Here is a 17,596-nt window from a genome sequence, read left to right as displayed (position 1 = left end):
AAAGTAAGAAAAGTAAGCATAGAAAGAACATTTTCAAAGGGGGCGATAAGGGAAAAATTAAAACATAGAGACAGCAGGCTAGAACAGATTAAAATAGAACATCTAAAAAGCAAAGGAATTAAAGAAAGGCAAGAAGTAATTAAAAGAACAGCATAATAAAGACTGGGAACGGCATAAAAGAAAATTTTAAAAAGTAACAGGGATTAGAGAAATAAATGGAAAAATTAAAAAATAGTGGCAGTGAACTTAAAGAGATGGAGAAGGAAAATTTAAAAAAGTGAGGGCACTATGGAAAGACAAGAAATAATTAAAACATAAATACAGGGAAATAATGACAGCTACTGGAACAAAAGGAGACAGAAAACTTTAAAAGAAACTGTGATTAAGGAAATAAGGATAACATTCAAAAATAGCATCACTGAACTACAATGGAGATGATGAAAGAAAATCTAAAAAGCGGTAGCACTAAGGAAAGACAAGAAAGGACAATCAAAAACTAACAGCAGCAAACGGGATAAAAGTAGAACATTTTAAAAGCCAAAGGACGGCGAAAGGAAAGAACTAAAAAATAGCAGCAGTGAACTACAATGCAGAAATAAAAAAAAAAATGCACTAAGGAAATACAAGAAATCATTCAAAACTACAGATGGTGAACAGGAGAAAAGTGGGCAGAGAAAGAAAATTTGCAAAGCCGTGAGCATTAGGGAAAAGAAGGGGAGGGAACTAAAAACTAGGGACAGCAAACGAAAGGCAGAGCAAGAAAATTTAAAACGGGAGGGCCCCAAGGAAAGACAAGAAATAATTAACTAGAGCACAATAAAGACAGCAAAGGGGATAAAAGGAGACAGAAAATTTAAAAGCAATGGAGATTAAAGCCATATTGAGCAAATGAAAAAACGGCGATGGCAAACTATAAGGAAAATAAGGAAAAAATGAATCGAAACTGTGAACTAAAAGAGAGATGTAGAATTAAAAAATTGTAAAAGCAATGGCAGTAATGAAAAACAAGAAAAAATAATTAACATCTCATGACAGCAAAGGAGATAAGAGTAGAAAATTTTAAAAACCAATGATCAAGATTAAGAAAGGAAAAAAGGAAAACCCAAATATTAAGATTAAGAAAGGAAAGCACTAAAAAATAGTGACAGCTAACTACAACACAGACATAAATAGACATTTTAAAAAGCAAAGGCACTAAGGAAAGACAAGAAATCATTAAATAATAAAGACAGTGAACAGGACAAAAGTAGGCATAGAAAGAAAACTAAAAGAAGAAGAAAACAAACTAAGAGAGAGCTGTGGAAAGAAAATTTTAAAAAGGTAGGGCACTAAGGAAAGACAAAAAAATAATCAAAGATAACTCCATCAAAATAAAGACAGGAAATGGTACAAAAACAGACAAACTTTTAAAAGCAATGGTGATTAAGGAAATAAGGAAAAAATTTTAAAAATCCCATTGGTGAACTAAAATGGAGATGGAAAAGAAGATTTAAAAGTGATGGCACTAAGGAAAAACAAGAAAGAATAATTAAAAGTTAATGACAGCAAACAAGATGCAAGTAGAAATTTTAAAAGCCAAAGGATTAAGAGAGGAAAGCAGTACAAAGTAGCAACATTGAACTACAATGCAGACATAGACAGAAATTTTTAAAAGCGACAGTGCTAAGGAAAGACAAGAAATCATTTAAAATAAAGACAGTGAACGGAATAAAAGGAGGCATAGAAAGAAAACTTAAAAAGCAATCAGCATTAGGGACAGTGCACTAAAACAGAGATGCAGAAACAAAATTTTAAAAAGCAAGGGCACTAAGGAAAGACAAGAAATAATTGGGAAAATTAAAAAACAGGACATCAGGAAGTGATTTAAAAACCCGCATCGGTGAACTAAAACGGAGACGGAAAAAATGGAAAAAGACAGAAAATTATTTTTGAATCATTTATATAATACAGCAGATATAGGTTTGTATTTGGAAATCCTTCTTTTTATATATATATATATATATATATGAATACTGTATATATATATATATATATAAAGGCGAGAGATTTTTCTCTACTGCAATGCCTCACACCCGTATTTACAGTTTTGAACGTTTTTGATCACACACACGAATTTTCGAGGCCGATTCCTCCTCTTTTGTCCACGTCTCTCCTTGGACCTGGATCGCTTTTAGTACGGACGCTAGTATCTCAGTAAGCTTTTCAAGGACTACTCTAAGATATTTTCAAAACTTATTGACTGAAAAAGCACACAGCTTCTATGACGAAAACAAAGCCTGTTTCTTCTGAACGCCTGAACTCTTACAAACGGCGTCTTTCCTCTTTTAGGACGCAACTATTTTCCCGATATCATTTCCTAGTAAGCGCACAGAAACAGAAGATTGCGCTTTCAGGAAGGCAAAATAAACGGAGGGAAGTCGGCTTTGCACAGGCAGAACACGCTCCAGCGCAGACCTTCTTTTCCTTTTAGGATCTGCGTTAAAATAGTTCCTAGAAAAACTACAGAAGGAAGGAGAGCTGGCGCATTCTTGACGTTAACTTTGAAGTCCATGCTCCAAGCGCCTTAGGAAAAAACGGGACACGCACCGCGGAGGTACCTTGTACTCGCAGACCGCTACGCAGCCTTTCCGTCCGTCTTGCGCTTTCACGGCAGAAGAAAGGGCGACCACGGTGAAACGGCGGCAGCTGACACTCTGCTGAGAGAGGAAAAAAACCTGTAGCATAAAGCTGGGGAGGAGTCCCAAGCTGCCCGGTTTTGTGAAGTCTTGCAAAGGCTACAGCCGAGCGAAGGAAAAAATAGCCCTTTGGAACATATTGCCAAACAACATTCGGCAATAAAACTCGGAGGCGTTTGACACGCGCCCATTTTTTGGTAACTTGCTATTTGCTTCCTGTTATCGTTGTTCTTCCTTCAGAACCTCTACTTGGAGCCAACTTCTTTGCTACCGGTTCAAGCGTTTCCCTTCCTGGTATTACTAGCACACGGGCCCAGGCAAGTCCCTGAACTGCTCTTCCGAACTTCTCCAAACGACAATTACAGCCACGAAAGAGGACTTCAAGAGAGGAAAAGGAGAGGCCGGGCAGCAAAAAAGCTCTGCAGGCTGCCACCAGTCAACATTCCACTCTTTTTTTTTTTTTTCTTTTAAATACACCCCCCCCCGCCCCCAAATACAAACAAAAAAACCCCATGACCTTGTATTTTTTTTCCTTTGGGAGCTCACCCCTGTCTCAGCACAGTGTCCTCCACAGAGCAGGAAGCGCAGACGATCTGTATCCCGATTTGCACGCGACGAATCCGCGTTCAGAAGAAATAGGCCAGATCTGTAAGACCGGTGTTATTTTGGGGGTTTTAACAATCACAACGCAATTGCATCGACCGACGCGTTTGTGAGAAAACTCCTTAACTTCTAAACGTAGCACCTCCTTGGGTAAAAAAACGTGTGCGAGACTGAAAAAAAGGGATGATTCAGAGCTCCCGCTCACGATGGAGCAGTGGCGAAAGGAATGAAAGTGAAGACAAACAGCAGCAACAGGAAGTGAAATTCGGCTTTAATTCTAGGCACGTGCTTAAGAGACTCTCCAAGCCCACACCTCAATCCTAGGAGCGACTAGCCCTTTTCTGGAAGGACAAACTTTGTTACTTCAAAGTCCTAGACCGAAGGCTCCACGGAACAGAACGTGCACCGAGCCACAGGCCACCGTGCCATCGACGCTCTGATGGCAAAGAAAAACCAAGGAAAACTAAAGTTTAAAGATCGGTTTCCATCGCGTTTCATTCCTTACGTTTCCACTGGCACCTAGGTGCTCCAAAATGAACTCTACTGACCCCGCATGTTACTAACAATTTAGTTCTGCGTATCAAAACAACAGGCTAGTTCCAGCTCGCCCATCAAAGTAGCACGACCGACCAGAAGAGAAACACCGGACCCTAAAGAAGGGAACAGGCAGCTCTTCATTTCTCCTAGAGGAAAGTCTGTTCTTTTGCCCGGAAGGCAAACAGCCGAAACTGCCAAGGGAGCACTGCAGGAACGCGGCGCGCTCTCTCAGCTGCAATTTGTCATCGGCTTTTCTGCACGGGCAGCGGCTTTGCCTTTCCTCTGGCTTTGATGTGGCGCCCCTGGAGCGTCCTTGACCCGGCAAGGGTTTCTCCCCGCTCCCGCAGCCCCAGACACGCGATTACCTGAGCGCCGAGCGGAATCACCCACGCGGGATTTTCTTCCCGGGACGCAGAAGGTGACGCTGGGAAAGGAGGAGGCAAAAAAGGAAGCGGTTTGTCCGGCAGCCACGGCCCTAGAAACTACACCTCCCGGCATGCCCCGGGGAACCAACGTGGCCGACCAAAAGCCCCGGATGCCAGGGGACGCAGCCCTCCGTGCTTTGGGATCCTGCGGGGACACCGTTCACCGCGCCACCGCCGCACGTGGAAGCCCCGCCGAGCCCCCAGCGCGGCTCCCCCGCCGCCCGGCCCCGGAGCGGAGCGGCGCGGCGCCCCCCCGCCCCGCACCGGCGCGGCGCCCGCCCAACTCCGGGCTCACCTCGCCACCGGCCCCGACCCGACGCGCCCCGCCCGCCCGGCTCCCACACGGCACCGAACCCTCCCCGCTCCGTGCCTCCCGCCGGCCCGCCGCTCCCCCGCAGGCAAGGGAAAGGAAGAGGCAAAAAAGGAAGCGGTTTGCCCGGCAGCCACGGCCCTAGAAACTACACCTCCCGGCATGCCCCGGGGAACCAACGTGACCGACCAAAAGCCCCGGATGCCGCGAGACGCAACCCTCCGTGCTTTGGGACCCTGCGGGGACACCGTTCCCCCCGCCGCCGCCGCACGTGGAAACCCCGCCGAGCCCCCAGCGCGGCTCCGGGCAGCCCCCGCCAACACCTCCGGCTGCCCGCCCCCGCCCGGCGCCGACGCGGCGCGGCGCCCCCCCGCCGCCCGGCCCCGGACCGGCGCGGCGCGGCGCCCGCCCGGCCCCGGAGCGGCGCGGCTCGGCGCGGCACCCCCCCGCCCCGGAGCGGCGCGGCTCGGCGCGGCACCCCCCCGCCCCGGAGCGGCGCGGCTCGGTGCGGCGCCCCCCCCCGCCGCCCGGCGCGGCCCCGGCGCGGCGCCTCCCCCGCTGCCCAACCCCGGCGCGGCTCGGTGCGGCGCCCCCCGCCGCCCGGCCCCGGAGCGGCGCGGCTCGGCGCGGCGCCCGGCCCCGGAGCCGCGCGGCCCCCCCCCGCCCGGCCCCGGACCGGCGCGGCTCGGCGCGGCGCTCCCCGCCGCCCGGCCCCGGCGGGGCTCGGTGCGGCGCCTCTCCGCCGCCCGGCCCCGGACCGGCGCGGCGCCTGCCCAGCATCGAATCAGTGCGGCTCAGATCGGCGCGGCGGCCCCCCGGCGCCCGGCCCCGGACCGGCGCGGCTCGGCGCGACGCTCTCCCGCCGCCCGGCCCCGGCGCGGCTCGGCGCTGCCCCGCCGCCCGGCCCCCGGCGCGGCTCGGCGCTGCCCCGCCGCCCGGCCCGCACCGGCGCGGCGCCCGCCCAGCATCGAACCAGCGCGGCTCAGCTCGGCGCGGCGCCCCCCGCCGCCCGGCCCCGGAGCGGCGCGGCGCCCCCGCCGCCCGGCCCCGGAGCGGCGCGGCGCCCCCCCGCCGCCCGGCCCCGGGAAGCCCCACCCGCCCGGCTCCCACACGGCACCGCACCCTCCCCGCTCCGTGCCTCCCGCCGGCCCGGCCGCTCCCCCCCCAGGCACCGCCGCCCTTCTCGGGACTTTCCCCGCTCACCTCCTCCCTGCCTGCAGCCGCAGCCGGGCTCCCGCTGGCCCCTCCGCGGGGGGAAGCTCCACCCACGGCGCGATGCCCGCCCCCGATGCACCTCGCAGGCGCTGGCGAAGCTCCGCCCTCCCAGCGGAAAACCCCGCCCTCTGCAGCCAAGCTCTGCCCTGCACACAGCACGCATGCGCCGGTGAAGCTCCGCCCCCTCGGCAAAGCTCCACCCTCCCATGGCAAAGCTCCGCCCCCCCGCAGCAAAGCTCCGCCCCTGAGACAGCGCGCATGCGCAGACAAAGCTCCGCCCTTCACAGCAAACCTCCGCCCTCCCACGGCAAAGCTCCGCCCCCCCGCAGCAAAGCTCCGCCCCTGAGACAGCGCGCATGCGCAGACAAAGCTCCGCCCTTCACAGCAAACCTCCGCCCTCCCACGGCAAAGCTCCGCCCCCCCGCGGCAAGGCTCCGCCCCCGACGCATCGCGCATGCCCTGGTCAAGCTCCGCCCTCACCCGGCAAAGCTCCGCCCTCACCCGGCAAAGCTCCGCCCCCCCGCGGCAAGGCTCCGCCCCCGACGCATCGCGCATGCGCTGGTCAAGCTCCCCCCTCACCTGGCAAGGCTCCGCCCTCACCCGGCAAGGCTCCGCCCCCCGCGGCAAAGCTCCGCCCCCGAGGCAGCGCGCATGCGCGGCAAAGCTCCGCCTTTCACATCAAAGCTCCGCCCCCACGGCAAAACTCCGCCCCAAGACAGCGCGCATGCGCCGGTTAAGCTCCGCCCTCACACGGCAAGCTCCGCCCACCCGCGGCAAAGCCCCGCCCTTCAGCGCAAAGCACCGCCCCCCCTCGGCAAGGCTCCGCCCCCGAGACAGCACGCATGCGCCAGTGAAGCTCCGCCCTCGCACGGCAAAGCTCCGCCTTACCACCGCTAGGCTCCGCGACCCCGCGGCTAAGCTCCACCCCAACACAGTGCGCAGGCGTGGTCTCCAGGGGCGGGGCCTGTCGCTAGGGGTGGTGCCCTTCCCCTGCCCGCGGGCATCCAGGGGCGGGGCCCGGCGCTAGGGGCGGGGCCGCTCCACACCAGGACCGGGGCATTCGGCGGGCGGCGCGGGGCGGGGCTGCAGCGGAGGCGGACGCGGCAGTGCTAGCAGCGGCAAGCGCCTCCCGTGCGGCGAGAGCGGCGCTTCCTTACCGGGAGGCAGCAACGGCTGCGGCGGCAGCACCCCGCGGCCACCGCGCTGTCGCATGCCCGTTACCGGCCACCGGCACCGGCGACCACGGGGACGCCACCGCCCCTGCGCGGCTCCCGCCCTGCAGTACCCGCTTTTGGCCGCCAGGCGGCAGCACCACACCAAGCCCGGCGCTCCGACCGCGCCCCGCGGGGAGAAAGGACTCGCCCCCCGGCCCGCCTGGGGCCGCCCGCAGCCGCCGCCGCCGCCGCCGCCGCCGCCGCCGCCGCCTTACGGGGGGGCGGGGGGTGTCACAAGCCTCGCCCTTCTCTGCCCCTGCTCCCGCTCACAGCCCACGCAGCCACAGCCATCGCCTCGCCACCAAAAAGCACCCAAGCGGCTCGAGCATTTCAGTCCTCTGCACTTGACAGCTTGCAGCGGCTGCTGGCCCTTTCTCTCCGCGCCCCCCACCCCAGCACCCAGCCGGGGGACGCAGCACAGGGAACCTGGTCAATACCTTTGCCTTGCCTCGGCTTTTTTGCCCCCAGAAAAAGCCCCCGGGAGTGCTGGATTCATCTGCATGTGGCATCAGGGGTGGGAGAGTGACACCAGCGAGTCAACAGACCCTGGAGAGATTTTAGTAAAAAAAAAAAAAAAAAAAGAAAAAAAAAAGAAAATGAAAGCGACACCGATGGCATCCTCAAGGCACTGAAAGCTGCTTTGCGTCAGAGGGGCAGCTACGATTATCAGGAAGCGGTGCATGCGAGCAGACCACGGGCAAGCGCGCGATCTGCGAGCGAGCGATACGCTGGCGCCGTCGGGCTCTGCTGCGGTGCCCGCCCTCTGCTCATCCTGCACACGCACCGGGCTTCCCGCGCAGGGCTTGCCGCTTAAACAAGACGCTGCGCCATGTTACTTACCGCCCTGCCCTGCGGCGTGCAAAGGAACGAGACGTGAAACAGGGAAAGCAAAGGGGCACGGCGGCCCCTCAGCTGGCCGCACCAGACGGCCGTAGAGCCCTGCCAGTTCCCTCGCTGCTCTGGACGGCAGCGCAGCTCCGCGCTCCCGCCGCTCCCGCCAGCACGCGCGGCGCCCGCGCTTGGCCACCTGCAGCGCGCGAGACTCGGGAGGCTGGAGGGGCCGGTCCGCCGAGGGCCAGCTGAGCCGCTCGCCTCCTTCGGCTGCTTCATTTGCCGCCTTAAAACAATCGCTTCCACGCTCCCTTTCTTCATTTCAGACCCCTCTCCACATCTCCTGGCCTGCAAGCCATTTGCAGCAAGCAACACGGCTGAAATCCTGTGCTGCTAGACACCTAGCTGTCATCTTGCTCCCACGCCCAAAGGCTTTGGGAACCTGAACCCCCTGCTTGGTTGGGCATCGAGACTGCGAGGCGAGAAACACGCCTGGACTCCACCAAGCCAGGCGCCTGCCACATCGCTCAGCACGGTGCTACGCGGCTGCCTGACCGACACCTTCTGCCGCTAAAACCAGAGCGCGGTTCCCTTCTGAAGAGTCGCCGGCAGCGCGGAGAGTCCCTCGCCTTTCCCTGCGCCAGGTCCCCCGGGAACAGCGTCTCAGTCGGACTGGAGCGTGCAGCAGCCTCCGGTCGTCCCAGCCCCTCGCCCGTCCAGAAAGCGCCTGCCTGTAGCAGCGGCAGAACCGCTGCTGCCCAGAGGGGAAAGGAATGGCTCGGGGCAAAGCTCCCCAGGCTGCCCGTGTCCCGTGCGGAGCTGGGGGTCCAGAAGCAAAGGAGCTATGGGAGGGGGGAGCAGGGGAGCGGGGGCACGAGACCGGAGGGCAGGGGACGCGGGGGGCACGTCACGGGGAAAAAAAAAACCCGCACGGGGGGAAAAACCTTGTGTGGGGGGACGTTTGGGTGGAGAGCACTTGGGAGGGCGCAGAGACAGGCAGAGGAGGACGGGGGGCGGAGACGGACACGGACGGACAGCGGCTGTGTGTGGGTAGAAAGGTGCACGGGGGGACACGGGTGGGGATGACCTACACCAGGGGGTCCGCCCGGCATAATCCACAGCAGATAACTCACCTGGGATAAGCCGCAACGGATAGTCCGCTCCGGAGAAGGAATCCACGCCAGATAATCCCCAGCAATGCCCCTCAAACTGCCAGCGGTTCACCCCAAATTTGGCCCAAATTGGTGCGGGTTTTGCGTTTGGGTTTTTTGGTTTGTTGGCTTGTTTTTTTGTTGTTGTTCTTTTTTGTTTTTTCTTTTACATCATACAAAACTTGGGGGTTTCTGCTTTTCAAAACTATTCAGTTCTGGGGTTTTCCGGCGCTTTTCCACATCATAACAATGGGTCATTTTTGGTTTTCTGCGTTAAAATGTAGGGGGGGGGGGTGTGGGTGTGTGCGCGCGCGCTTGCTTTCCAGCTGCACAAATCCAGGCGGATTCGGCTTTCCTGGGAGCCCCAAACCGTGTTGCTCTTGGATACTTTGCTCTTGGACTTGGATATTTTGACACTTTGGTATCTTAGACTTCGGTATCTACTTACAATTCTGTCTATTTAGACTTAGTTATCTGTTTACACTTCCATAGAACCTTTACTTCCATTACACAGACAACCTACTTTGGCTTACTCGGTGACACACGGTAAGCGTAGATACCTCTACCTATCCAGACTTTCTTCTGTTTTAAATTCCTTCATCTACATCATCTCTTTTTGCATTTTAAACTCCTTTATTTCTTCACATATAGACAAGTTCTTTTTTATTTTAAAACCCTATCTATCTCCATTTAGATTTTTTAATAATTTCTAGAACGTAGCAGGTACAGGTTTGTATTTTGAAATCCTTTTCTCTCTCTCTATATATAGAAATGAATATTATTTTTCAATATATATATATATAAAGGCGAGAGATTTTCCTCTACTGCAATGCCTCGCACCCGTATTTCCAGTTTTTAACATTTTTAATCACACACACACACACACACACACACACACGAGTTTTCAGGCATTTTGGGGCTGTGACCCCCCCTCCTCTGGGGGGGAACCTCCCCGTGACACCTTCATCCCCCACTCACCTGCTCCTCTGTTTCATCATCACACCCCCCGCCCCCAGGGACGTTGGGGTGCCCCAAATGACATCATCACCCCCCAGGCCCCTCCAACACTTTTTCATCACCCCCCCCAAAAAAGGCACAAAACAAGGAAAACAGCCCCCACCGGCAGCTCGCTACTTTAATAATGCCGTTTACATATGTAGGCGCCCCCCGAAAAGGGGAGCTCCGCCAGAGAAATAAAATGCGGGCAGCCCCCCCAGCCCCTGTCCCGCAAGCCGGCGGCTGCCCCACGCCGCGGGGGAGCCTGCCAGGGGACGGTGACGCACCTCTCGCTCAGGCTCGGCTCTGCCGTGCTCCCCCTCCGTTCCCGCGCTGGGACGGGCTCCCCGGGGCAGCGAACCTCCCCGCTCCCTCTTGGCCCGGCACTCTCCCCACCAGACAGCCCTCGCTGACGCACCCGCGGGGCACCCGCCGGAGACAGAGCCAGGAGCCTCCAGGCACGGGGCCGGCCCCTTACCCTCGGGACGCTTCACGACCGGCAGGCCAACCTGGGCCGGGGGGGACCTAGCGAGCATCACGAGACGCCTGCAACGAGACACCTGAAAAACAGAAATCCCAAGCGATATTTCCGCATGTGAAAAAAATAGCACAGCAGCGAGTAGAGGAATTCAGTCAGAGCAAGGGAGGGGAGAGCAGTTGAGCTCAAGGAGGATTCGAGGTAAGCAGGTCAGCTCAAAACACAAGACGTCCTTTAAAAGCTAGAGCGACCTGAACGCTTCCAATCAGCATGAAGACTAACCGGTACGATTCCAAACACGTTCTTCGCGTAAAAGTACGCGCTCTTGCCGGCGTTGGAAAACGTCTCACCCCTTCCTTACGGCACGGCTGCAGGGAGACAACCCTGCGAGGCTGCAGGACAAGGGCGTACCGCAATCAGAATCTACGCTTACAGATCCGCCGCAACAGCTACGGCCCTCACGCTCCTGCGCGTCTTGCTGGCTCGGTCGATAAAGCTGGAAGCGAAGCGTAACGCTTTCGAGGGTAAAAGGAAAACCAGAGGACAAATCGCAGCAATTCGCTTCATACTAAAAAAGCTGTGCGTGTGCTTACAGACATCCAATAAAAATACTTCTACTGGAGAAGGGCTGGATTTTCCTTTTGCATTAATTTAACTTGCACAGCTGTGAATCGATACCAGCAGATTATCTGTCTCCAAGATACGCAGTTATCATTTGACCAGGGTTTTTTTGCGCCTTACGTCATTAGGAGCGACATCTGGCCAGCCGCGCTGCCCGAGAGAGATGCTACTGAACTGCCAGGGAAACGCACCCTTGAAAGCCAGACAGAAAGAAAAGTACTTCAGAGCACTCCGTCAAACGAGCGGGGGGGGGGGAAACCCGTAACGTTCAGTTGCCTCTCCTGGTCAACGTTTAGAACAAATACCTAACGGCTCAAATACACCTAAGCAATTGTACGCCACAGCTAGTTGGCAGTTAAAGTTGAAACAACGCCACAGCTAGTTGGCAGTTGCAGGTGAAACAATGCAAGGCAGTTTGTATAGACAATTTTAACTTTTTTTTTTCCTAAAGTTACATCTAGGGTAGAAAAATCAGTGAGAGAAGAGATCCCCCATACGGTTTTACTTTGCGGGCGGAATCCAATCCCCGGGGCTGCAATGCCTAAGGCTACCAGAAAGGACCGGCAGATTTGCTAACGCTTTTGGCTGCACCGAAGCACGCAGAGGAACGCGTGTTGATGACATCTCGGCTGTTGCACCTGAGAACCAGCGATGCCATCAACTTCCGGAAGACGTGCTGTGCTCGGGTCTTTGGAAGCAAACGGACTTTTCTTTCTTTTTTTTTTTTTTTTCTTTTTTTTTTTTAAGAGAGCGGAAAGTCTCGCTGCTGCTGACTTCTACTGCCAAGCGCATCATCTCTGAAGATCCCCACTCTGATGGGGAGTTCATAAAACACAACTTCTTTGAATGAGAAAGACTTCCATTCTGGAAAATCTCTTTCCAACTGAAGTAAGAAACCACACGCTGTAGGTTAAGGAAAAAGGACGCTGCCGAAGCAGTAACTCACCAAAACCACGTCAGGACTCGCTGTCGCTACTTACAAGGCTGGCAATGCTTCTCGGGAAAGCGACGCCGATTCCTCCTCTTCACGTCTCTCCTTGGACCTGGATCGCTTTTAGTACGGACGCTAGTATCTCAGTAAGCTTTTCAAGTACTACTCTAAGATATTTTCAAAACTTACTGACTGAAAAAAGCACACAACAGACGATCCCTCAGAAACATCTGTAACGCGACGCTTCCCGGACACGTCCGCGCTTTAAGCTACGACGGCAAGATAAGCAGGGCTCAAGAAACGCCATGCCGATGAGGCGACGCGTTCGAGACCCTCGGGAGGCTTACCGAGGGGCCCCATGATCACCAAGAGCTACGGAAACATCAAGACCCGAGAAAGCCAGGGTACGAGACACAGAAGACAGACTACGCAAAAGCAGAACACACAGACACAGGATGGAACCGCCCTGCCCAGCCAACGTCAGCAGCGTGCTAAGAACAGTAACCCGGTCCTTTTCCCTTCCCAAAGGAGACTGCTCCTGGACAGGCCTCTCCCCGACACCAACTTTATAACCCCTCCCTGCAATTCCTATCCTTGATACCTCCTCAGCCCTCACCCCGCAACTGAGCTTTCAGAGGGCCAGGGATCTGAATCCACCCTCAAAAAAGAAAAAAAGAAAACCACCACACACCTAACTAGAACATTCCTGCACTCGCTCAGTTCCTCTTCATCATCTCAAAAAAAAAACCGAAAAACAAAAAACAAAAAAACCCAAAACCTCCCAACCCAAAAACCCACAGCACACTAACAAACTAAAACACAGTGCTGGTATTCAGCATCGGTCTGGTTACTGCCAACCGCTTCTGCGACACCCTCCTCCTCAAAAGCACCGCACCGCTCTGCTCCCCTGCTCCACGCCTGTTCTCAAGAAAGATGCTGCGGCTGTCGCTCGGTGCGCCTAGGATGCCAGGAGACACAAAGTTCCCGTGGCGCTCGGGTGAAATAGCCAGCCCCGTGTGCCTCCCCTCTACCACCCAGCTCACCTCAACTTCTCGGCCGATTCTCAAGGCAGCCAGCACAGCTCCCACAAAACCAAACGGGAAATGATTAACCAACATGCCATTTCATACTTTACTATTAAATGACGACCCGGCTGACAACCACCTCGCCTCCTCCAGCCGCTCCTCAGCGGGAAGCTACGCCGGCTCCGAGGCTGTTAAAAGGGAGGACCCTAAGGAAAGAGAACAACTCCTTGAAAACTAAAGACAGGGAACGGGATAAAAGCAAAAAAAGTCAATAATGACGGGAATTAGGGCAACAAAGAGAAAAAAATGAAAACCGGGGACAGTGAACTAAAAGAGAGACGTAGGAAGACAATTGAAGAAGCAAAGGTACTAATAGAGACAAGGAAGAATTAAAAAAGGGAAACGGCAAACGGAATACGAGTAGACAGAAGCTTTTGTCGTGGTTTAACCCCAGCCAGCAGCTAAGCACCACACAGCCGCTACGGGGGAGAAAATTGGAAGGGTGGAAGTCAGAACACTCGTGGGTTAAAGGAAGAACAGTTTAACAATTGAAGGAAAAGACAACAGAATAGTAGTAATAGTACTAGTAGTAATAATAATAAACCAATAACAGTATACAAAGCAAGCGATTCACTCTACAGGTGCTCACCACTCGCCGACCGATGCCAAGCACGTCCCCGAGCAGCGATCGCTGACTCCTGGCCAACGACCCCCCGTTTCCCTACCGAGCGTGACGTCACACGGGAGGGAACAGCGCTTCGGCCGGCGCGGGTCAGCTGAGCTGGCTGTGGCGCCTCCCAGCTTCTGGCGCACCGGGCAGAGCACGGGAAGCTGAAAGGTCCTTGAGCGGTGTAAGCGCTACTTAGCGACAAACAAAACGTCAGTGCGTTACCAACATTGTTCTCGTCCTCAATCCAAACCGCAGCACTGTGCCAGCTACTTGGCCCAGCCCCGTCTTCGCTTCATGGGTCCCACCTGGGCTGCCCTAGCTGGAACCCATCAGGAACTGAGGCCATCACCCCAGCCCCACAGCACATCACTGCGTCCCCTGGACCCAACCGCAGCCGCTCACCCAGAGGCCAGGGGCTGGAAACACATCTGGGGTCACAAAGGAGGCAGCAAATGTTTGTTCCTTCACGCCCATCAGAAATCCCAGCAACGAGCTGGTTACGAGGCTCGGTGCCCAAAGGCAGCGGGACAGAGGGAAAAGAGGGACGAGGAAAGCAGAAGGAAGGATGGAGGGAGGTAGAGAAGAGGGGTAGGACAGGGAGCCAGAAAACGGGATACTGGGAACAAGAGAGGGACGGGGAACCGCACAAGGGTGTTGAGAGAGAGAGAAATGGAGTGCAGCGAGGAGGAGGATGGGGAGATCCCACAGGAACAGGGAGCAACAGGGGGCAGGGGAGAGAGACAGAAGGGACCGAGCGGGACAACAGGAACAGCAGAGAGGGACAGAGAGAATAAGAGACACGCAGGCAGCGGCGGGGCGGGGCGGATAGAGGGAAGTACAAAAGGGGGAAAAAGCAAAAAGAATTAAAAAAAAGTGACAGGAAGTTGGATAGAGGCAGTCACAGAAATAGAAATTAAAAAGCAACAAACATAGGCAAGAATTAAAAATTAGAGAATGTAAGACAGAGCGAGAAATAGAAAGGGAACAGGACAGAGAGGCAGGAAATGTAAAAAATTGTTAAAGGGAGCTATGTAGAGGGAGATTTGAAAGGGAAAATAAAAAACAATGGACTACAGGAAACACAGGAAAGAAAAATGGGACAGGGAACTAGATAAATGGAGACCTAGAAATAAGACGTTAAAAGCAACATGGTACGTGACAGGAAAGTATTAAGAATAAGGGAAAGGGAACTAGATAAATGGAGACATAAAAAGAAAATTGTAAAAGCGACAGGGTAAGGAAAACCAGAAAAAATTAAAAACAGGGAGAGCAAACTGCGTAAAAGATGAGAGAGAGAAAAATTCAAAAAGGATGGGACAGGAAAGAATTAAAAAACAGGGATAGGGACCTTGATAAAAGTAGACCTAGAAGGAAACTTGAAAATGCCAAGAGGTACAGCACAGTCAGCAAAGAACTAAAAACAGGGACAGCAAACCAGATTACATATGGAAACAAAATTTTAAAAGCCGAGGGATAAAGAGAGGGGAAAATGAAAAAAATAGAGATGGCAATCTAAAGAGAGACATACGAAGAAAAGAGATGAAGTGAAGCACAGGCTGGAGGACAGACAGGAAAGCATTAACAAATAAGCGCATTGGATGGGATAAAATTAGACATCGGAAAAATAAAAGCCACGTCTCTTAGGAAAGACAAGAAAAAACTACCAAATAAAGAAAGGGGGACAAAGAGAGAGACGCATACAAGGTAAATTTTAAAAGCAACGGGGTACACAACAGACCGAAAACTATTAAAAAGTAAGGATAGGGAGCTTGATCAAAGTAGATGTAGAAAGAAAATTTCAAAAGCAACTGGGTAGAGGACAAACAGAAAGAAAGTTAAACACAGAGGCAGCAAACTAGATAAAAGTAGACATAGAAACAAAAATTTTAAAGCCGAGGTACTAAGACAGGAAAGAATTAAAGAAATAGCAACAGCGAACCAAACAAATGCAGAGAGACAGAAATTGTAAAAAGCGACCGCGCTAAGGAAAGATGAGAAATAATTAAAAAATAGTGACAGTGAACGGAATAAAGGTAGAAAATTTTTGAAGCAACAGAGTTTAGGGAAATAGAGGAAAAAATTTAAAAGTAGGGGCACTGAACTGAAACGGGGACATAGGAAGAAAATTGAAAATCAAAGGCACTAAGGAAATAATTAAAAATAAAGACATCGAAGGGAAAAACGTAGACAGGGAAAGAACGTTTTAAAAGTGATGGGTATGAGGGAAATAAAGGGAAAAATTAAAAGATAGGGACAGCGAACTAAAACAGATGTGGAAAGAAAATTTAAAAAGCAACGGCACGAATGAAAGAAAAAGAAATAATTTTTTAAACAACAGCAAAGGGAATAAAAGTGGGCATAGAAAGAACATTTAATAAGCAGAGGGGAGCTAGGGGAATAAAGGGGAAAAATTGAAAAATAGGGACAGCAAACTCAGAGATGGAGAAAGAACATTGAAAAAGCGAGGGCACTAAGGACAGACAAGAAATTATGAAAAGAAAAGACAGCAAAATAAAGACTGCAAAGGGAATAAACGTAGACAATTTTAAAAGCGACAGGGATTAGGGAAATCAAGGAAAAATTATGAGATAAGGAGAGCAAACTAAAACAGAGATGTAAAAATAAAATCTTTAAAGTGACGGCACTAAGACAAGAAATTACTAAAAAAATTCAAAGGTAATAAAAGTAGGCATAGAAAGAAGATTTAATAAGCAGAGGGGAATTAGGGAAACAAAGGAAAAAATTAGGAAATAGGGACAGTGAACTAAAATAAATGCAGAAAGAAACTCTAAAAAGCAAGGGCACTAACAAAAGACAAGAAATTATTAAAAGACAAGACAGCAACATAAAGACAGTGAACGAGGTAAAAGTAGAAAAATCTGAAAAGCAAGGGGGATTAGGGAAATAAAATAGAAAAATTTAAAAATAGGGACTGAACTAAAACCGAGATGTAGAAAGAAAATTAAAAGCAAAGGCACTAAGGCAAGACAAAAAATAATTTAAAAATAAAGACGGCCAACAGAATAAATGTAGACAGAAAATATTAGAAGCAAATAGAATTAAGGAAATAAAGAAAAAAATAATAGCGACGTTAAACTACAACAGGGAAGTAGAAAGAAACAAAATCTAAAAAATGATGGCAAAGAAGCAAGAAAAAAATCATTTTTAAAAGACAGTGAAGGGGAAAAAAGTAGGCATAGAAAGAACTTTTAAAAAGTGAGAAGGATTCAGGAAATCAAGGGAAAAACTAAAAAATAGGGACAGAAAACTAAGATGGAGACGTGGAAAGAAAATTGAAAAAGCGACAGCACTAAGGAAAGACAAGAAATAATTAAAAAATAAAGGTAGACAAATAAAGACTGTGAATGGGGTAAAAGTAGACCAAAAAATATTAACAAGAAAGGTGATTAAGAAAATAAGGAAAACATTAAAAAATAGTAGCATCGAACTACAAAAGAGACATAGAAAGAAAATTTTAAAAAGGAGATCGCACTAAAGAAAAAAACTAAAAAAAATACGAACGAGATAAAAGTAGAAAATATTAAAAACCGAAGGATTAAGAGAGAAAAAAACCTAAAAAATTGAAATGGCGAAATAAAAGGCATACATAGATACAAAATTTTAAAGGCAGCGGCACCAAGGAAAGAGAAGAAATAATTAAAAAATAAAGGCATCAAAAGTAATAAAAGTAAGCATAGAAAGAACATTTTAAAAGGGGGCGATAAGGGAAAAATTAAAACATAGAGACAGCAGGCTAGAACAGATTAAAATAGAACATCTAAAAAGCAAAGGAATTAAAGAAAGGCAAGAAGTAATTAAAAGAACAGCATAATAAAGACTGGGAACGGCATAAAAGAAAATTTTTAAAACTAACGGGGATTAGAGAAATAAATGGAAAAATTAAAAAATAGTGG

General features: G+C 51.4%; 1 long non-coding RNA gene across 2 annotated transcripts; it reads right to left on the bottom strand.

The window, feature by feature from the left end:
* Positions 1 to 1,725: 1,725 nt before the first annotated feature.
* LOC148055054 (uncharacterized) lies at positions 1,726 to 6,057 on the bottom strand. Of its 2 annotated transcripts, XR_015705968.1 has the most exons (5): positions 5,754 to 6,057; positions 4,181 to 4,239; positions 3,222 to 3,321; positions 2,598 to 2,693; positions 1,726 to 2,499 (listed from the first exon to the last, which is right to left on the bottom strand). It is a non-coding gene; the product is annotated as an uncharacterized LOC148055054 (long non-coding RNA). The 2 variants fall into 2 exon arrangements; XR_015705969.1 differs by lacking the exon at positions 4,181 to 4,239.
* Between the last annotated feature and the right edge of the window lie 11,539 nt (positions 6,058 to 17,596).

This window comes from Nipponia nippon, unplaced genomic scaffold, assembly GCF_047370975.1.
Source record: "Nipponia nippon isolate SJK-2023a ecotype South Korea unplaced genomic scaffold, ASM4737097v1 scaffold_27, whole genome shotgun sequence".
NCBI classification, from domain to species: Eukaryota; Metazoa; Chordata; class Aves; order Pelecaniformes; family Threskiornithidae; genus Nipponia; species Nipponia nippon.
Note: the sequence above shows the minus strand (reverse complement) of the source record. Positions and strands in the feature narration are given on the sequence as shown.